Raw genomic sequence first — 6602 nt, forward strand, 5'->3', positions numbered from 1 at the left:
TGCCCTTAAATTGCACATTTGTTTTACTCTTTCTTTTCCTGTCTCAGTTTTTCCAAGTTTCCCTCCTGAGCTGACTGGAGACTTCCCCAGCATAGGCTGCCGGACATTTTCCTGCTGCTTCTGAACACTTCCTCATTTACTTATTCCAGCTAGGAATTATAATAAGCATTTGTTCTGGATAAAAAAGAAAGTGAAGAGCCAAAATTCATAATGCGTGGCTCCCTTCTGGGCTAAAGACGTAGGGAGGACCTGGCCCTGTGGGCTTGCTTTTCCTGGCACTTCCAGATTTGCAGTGTGTCCTCGGGCATTTGATCTTCACAGCAAAGATGTGAGTGAGGCAGACAGGGCAGGAGCTGTCCTTCTCATTTTACAGAGGTCAAAACAGAGCATCCTAGAGGGTGACTCAACAAGATCATCTGATTTCATGTTTTGGCTTTAAACTGTGAATCTGAATTTTGTATAAGAAAACCCATTGTTTCAGAGGAGAGTATAAACATTCAAGTAGAGAGCCCAGCTTGATGTTGGGTGTTGCCTCAGTCGGCTTGGGCCACCATAACAAAATACCGCAGAATGGGAGGCTTAAACTACAGAAATCTGTTTCTCACAGTTTGGAGGCTGATTTGGTCTCTGGTGAGAGCTCTCTTCCTGGTTTGCAGACAACCACCTTCTCTCTGGGTCCTCTGGCTGTGTCTCACCTGAGAAACCTCTCTCTTTCCTCTTCCTATAAGATGACAGTTCTATCGGATTAGCACCCCCACCCCCTTATGATATCATTTCATCTTAATTATCTCCTAAAGACCCTACCTTCAGATATAGTCACACTGGGGTTAGGATTTCAATATTTGAATGAGTGGGTGGGGAGACACAATTCAGTCCATAGTAGGTGTGTCTAGGAAGTACCAGCCTGGCTTCTAAAGTAAATTCATTTTGTAATCTTAGTAAATTCACTTTGGTCCAGGTGGTCAGGTCCTCAGACCGAGGACTCACAGTTCAGCCTTGTCTATGCTTCAGTGGCTGCTGACATACCTTACCCAAGTCCAAAGTTACACATTCTGAAGGTAAACTAATTATACTGTAGTCAAATCTTACAGCCCTAGGAGGTAGCAACTCTATCTCCAATCTCATCTGTTAAGTGCTGATTTATATTTACTCTCAGAGAGTCATCTTACTTCTGTTTCTTATGGGACATCTGTCACTTCCATGTATCTCCTATATATGGACCAAGAGAGGTCTTTTCATTCTCAGGGAAGCTTGATTTTCCACCCCCTCTCTTTGCTCCAGTTTTCTTACTGTTTTTGAGAATCTCATTGATATCCATGAACTTTCATTTTTTTATGTCAGAGAAGACAGATGCTACACTTTTTGCGTTATGTTAATGTAGGGTTCTTGCTCATTGTCTTCAGGAAAAGTCAGACTCAGAAACTTATTTCCATTTTAATTTAATAACAGTTTTTTGGGGGGAGAGACCTATTCCTGGAGACAGAAGGAACCCAACAGAGGTAGCTTTCTTATCTTAATAAACATTTCCCAAAATTCTGCCTGAAATTCTCACTTTGGTTTTCTTATATTGCCTGTAAGCACCCTGATTTCAGATTCTACTTGGATAAATGTGAAATTCGTTGGACCAGTTATTTGTTCATTAATTCAGCAAACATTTGTTAAGCATGCTCTATGTTCCAAACACTGTGCTATGAAGCAAGGAAAGCCTTTGTCCTCTGAAAATATAAGGGATATAAGAGGAGGATCACATTTTTTACTCCAACTGTGGGGAAGGGATGATTAGCTCAGTTTTGACAACTATTGTGAAAGCTAGACAAGTGAACAAGCTGCTACAAACATGTGAAAAAAATGCTATGATAAGCATTACACAAAGTAGCCTAGGAACACTTGGGGATATAGGTGGAATGCACCATTCATTAAGAAAAGGGATATAAGAGGAGGATCACATTTTTTACTTCAACTGTGGGGAAGGGATGATTAGCTCAGTTTTGACAACTTGAGTTAATTGCAAGTGCTTATGGAAAAGTCCAATAGACAATTGGTTATGAGGCTCCTCTTGAATTTAGGAGAAAGATCTGGCTGGAGATAGCAATCCAGGAAGCATTAGCTTATATGTAGCAGTGAAAGCTCTGAGAGTAGGTGAGGTCACTCAGGCAGAGAGTGTAATATGAAAATATAGAGGAAAGAGATGGGAGAAGAAGGTACATAGTCCACACAGGTGGGGCACTGGAGACAGTAGAAGCAGGTCAAGAGGCAAGGGAGTAAAGTGAGTGAGCATGGAGCCTGATGTGGAAACAAGAGTGAAGGGAACACAAATGGGGTTGACCGGCTGGAGAGAGGGGTGGGATTTAGGACTGGAGGTGCCAGTCTGGTTGAATGGTGGCTATATTGGGGTCATCTAGAAAAACGGAATGTGGTCAACGGGGTGGGCATTTGAGTCTAAGATTTCAGAGATGGAGCGATTCTAGGGAGTAATTAAACTGAAGTTGTGGTCTTGAGAGGTCAAGTATTATGAGACTAAGGTGTCCCCCGGATGGCCTTAGGCATGGAGATACAGGTCCTCCAGAGGAGCTGGTGCTCTAAGTGCCTGAGTTTGAGACGAATGTGCAGTGAGGTCAGAGATGAGAATGACAACGAGGGACTTGAGGAAGTATTAATGACTTGGAAATAGAAATGGGAGAGTTCTGTACACAAGCAGAGCTTGGAAATACAGACCAGCTTCTATCCCAGATGACTGAGAAAGTGGTAGTCTCAGGGAGAGCCGAGTGTCCTTCGCTGTAAGGAAAGCAGGGGACATAGAGGGCAGGGAACCTCTTTGAATAGGTTGGGGATAATAAAGGGGTGTGTTTATCATCAAGTGGGGAGTGACAGCTGGCAGTAAGTCTCAAGAAAAAAGAGAATGGTGGGAAATTGGATTTGAGGAGCAGAGTAGGGGAAGGGACAGGTGATAGAGAGAGTTGAAATGTTGAGAATCCCCAAACATGGTAGCAGGATTGCTTGGAATTAGGAGAAAACTCGGGTTGTAATTGGTGCCTCAGGTCTGGTCATTGCCCACCACAGTGGCCTTTGCTATTCTTTCTCCCTCCATGGGGCAAAAGTGAAGACAACTGGAACGCAGGGAATTCTAGGGCTTTTGTTTCCTCCCAAGGGAGTAGTGTTCCATGCTAACCTAATAGGAATATCTGAAAGTACTAAGTGTTAATCTGAAGTTTTAAGACCATAAACATTTTAAACATGAAGCACTTCTCAACTCGTAGCCTTTGCCACACTCTGTAACTGAAATCAGATACAAAGGTGCTTCTGTGAAAATGGTTTTCCAAAGATTTATATAATTATAAATCAATTATAATTTAAAAATATATGTATAATGTAATTTTTTCCCCCTAAAAAGATACATATAGTGGTTTCATAACAGGGGAAAAGAATTCTGTCAGTATGAACATAAGGCCTATTTGGTCTAAATTGGAAAATCAGCACAGAACATTTCTTCTTTGCTAGAGGATTAGAAAGACTTAAAATAGTTACTCCGATTGTCAAGTCAGGAACATTTCTGTGCCGTATACAAAAGGTTCACTAGCCTACTCACAGTGACTTTTACATCATCCTCCCTTTGTCATCCAGATCCACTCTGATATCATTGCGTGAAGCTAAGAATTCTTTGGGGGAAAACCCCAATTCCCTCACAACAGATAAGAGGTTACTCCCCAGAGGAATCGAGCTGAGGGTTCTTGAGTGACGAGCTAATGACGAATCCACTGAGGACACTTCTAGTTTGTTAATTCTGACCCCTGGGGGTTACTTTCTGCAAATGCATCTACAGGTGAGGGCAGGACATGCCTAACTATACACTTTGGCCGGCACTCCTTTGAAAAGAACCTTCATTGAACTGGAGCAAGAATGTGGAGCCATTTATCACCAAGCCAAAGAGAAAGGGGGTATTCAAAGGTACCTAAATGCAAACGCAAACCCATTAGAAAATAAAACAAAACAAAGGGCTTTGAAATTTACTGGAAATTATAACCCAGAAAATGATGCATTATTCACTAACTCATGAAAATATCATTGTCAGTTTTTTTTCATAAAAGCCAAATGACTGGTAAATAAAGTACTTTTTTCGTTAAAGTCTTTGTTTGTTTGAGGCTTATGTTCTCGTAGAAATGATGGGGTTTAGATAATAGGTAGATCTCATTATCAATTGAAGAGTGAGGGCAGGAATAAACAGAAAATCCTAAAACAACACATAAGCTACCCGTGAGTTACATCTAGGCCAAAGGCACATTTCGTTTGGTCCGTCTAGTAATAATTTAACAGTGCTTGTGTAGAATTCTAGTATACAGAATGTATTTAACCTGTGCCGTATCAATGGACATTTAGACTGTTTCCAGTATTTTGTTCTTATGAACAATGTAGCAGCGAACATCATACATAACCTTGAATTTGTGCCTAAGTGTCTAGAAATAGAATTGCTGGTTAAAAGCAAATGTACATTTCTAATGGAAAATATATGATCAAATTGCTCTCAAACCACTGCACCAATCTATGCTCTTTCTAGCAGTGAAACAAATTGTTTCTCCCGCAGCTTCAACAACATGACTGTTATAACTGAAGTCAGCTAATCTAATAGTTGCAAAATGATAATTTCTTACAATTTAAATTTATTTTATAAAGCAATTAAGTACTTTCCCTAGTCATTTGTATGTCCTTTGTCCATTTTTCTATTGAAAGGTCAGCTCTTTTTAAATTGATTTTTAAGAGCTCTTTCATTTGTGTTGCAAGTGTTTCTCTGTATTTGTTATTTGTTTTTTGACTTCATAAAAATTTGCCCAAACATTTGCTTTTAACTTTTTCCTCAAATGTATGCTTTTAACTTTTCCCTCAGATATTTGCTTTTAATTACAGTTAGCAATTTGTAATGCCTTCAGAATATTTTTTATCCTAGAAAAACATTCCACACTATTACATATATATGGGGATTTAGTTAATGATAAAGGTAGCATTTCAAATTAATAAAGAAAAGATATATTATTAACTTATTAATAACTATTTTTGGAACAACTTCACAGCTACTTGGTAAAATAAAATCTCTAATTCACCTCATATCAAATTTAAATTCTAGGTAGGTTAAAGATTTCAATCTAAACAATGAAAGTAAGAGAAGAAAAATATGAATGAATATTTTTATAATATTGGGGGAATTCAGAACAATTTATATTCATCCCTTTCTGCATGAACCTCATTTCATTTTACTTAAAGTGGCTTTCTTTGTAAATTTTCATATATGGTAGGGCTAATCATCCCTGATTACTTTTATTTTTCAGTTTATTACACATACATTATGACACATGCATTGTTTTTTAATCCTCACCTGAGGATATTTTGTCCATTGATTTTTTAGAGAGAGAGTGGAAGGAAAGAGAGAGAGAGAGAACATCAATGTGAGAGAGACACATTGACTGGGTGCCTCCCACATTCACCCAGCCTGGGCCACGGATAAACCTGCAACCCAGGTACGTGTCTTTGACCAGGAATTAAACCTGCGGCCCTTTAGCGTGCAGAACGATGTTCTAACCATTTAGCAACACTGGTCAGGGCTACACATGCATTCTTATGAAAGGTTTTTGAATAGAAGACAATTACTCAAAGTAATAATAATGATGTTGATGCTAGTGCATTTATTCCATGCTTATTAAATGCCAGGCCCTGTACTAAGTGCTTTAATTTTATTGGTCAACTTAATTTCTGCTGTGTTGTAAATGCTTTTATTATCATTACCATTATAAACTTGAGAAAATAAGAGAATGAGGTGCTTATCTCCTTGTCTTCTGTATTTCTCAGTTTAAATCTCCAAGACAAGGTCTCATCAACTTTCCACGTCAGGAAACAGAATTGGCTCCTACTCAGCTATAGTCGGGTGAGGTCACAGTATCTTGGAACAAAGCCGGGCTCCTTAGCTTGGGCTGTGTGGGACAGGCACATGGGCCTCCCGTGAATTAAACATGTGGGCAGTGCTTTCTCTGTTTCCTTTAATGTCTGCTCTTGGGAAAGAAACACATGTCTACTTTGGGGTTCTGAATATGAGCAAATGAACTTCATCAAAACTTCTTGAGGGCAGAATCACGCTGTCATTAGGGACACAGATGAATTCATATGGGATCAAGGATTTTTGCCATATCAGTGCAACTAAAAAAAAATAGTATTTAACAAGTTCACTAGATTTGCTGGGCAGTCAAACTTCCCAGTCAGCTTTATCTGGTTGGTCTATCAAAGATGTAATTTTCAGGATTAGTAGTGGGTGTGATATTAGGGTAAGTAGTTGAAGCATTAGAGGAAGATGAGAAAATATAATAGATATGACAGATGCTGAAAATAGACGACATTCACACCCTGAGAATGAAGTCTTCATAATCATCTTCTAAGAGAAAATGTTTTTCTGAACCTCTGCCAAAGAGAAACCTCATTGTTTGCTTTAAAAGAACACTCCATTAATTCTGCAGTGTAGAAAAGCAGTTGGGGTTTTGCATTTGTCTGTGAATGTCTCAAATATTTATGCATAATATTGGTGGATTTTAAGGTGTTAGTATTACATGTGTTTTTGTAAGTGC

Source organism: Myotis brandtii, unplaced genomic scaffold, assembly GCF_000412655.1.
Source record: "Myotis brandtii unplaced genomic scaffold, ASM41265v1 scaffold17, whole genome shotgun sequence".
Lineage (NCBI taxonomy): Eukaryota > Metazoa > Chordata > Mammalia > Chiroptera > Vespertilionidae > Myotis > Myotis brandtii.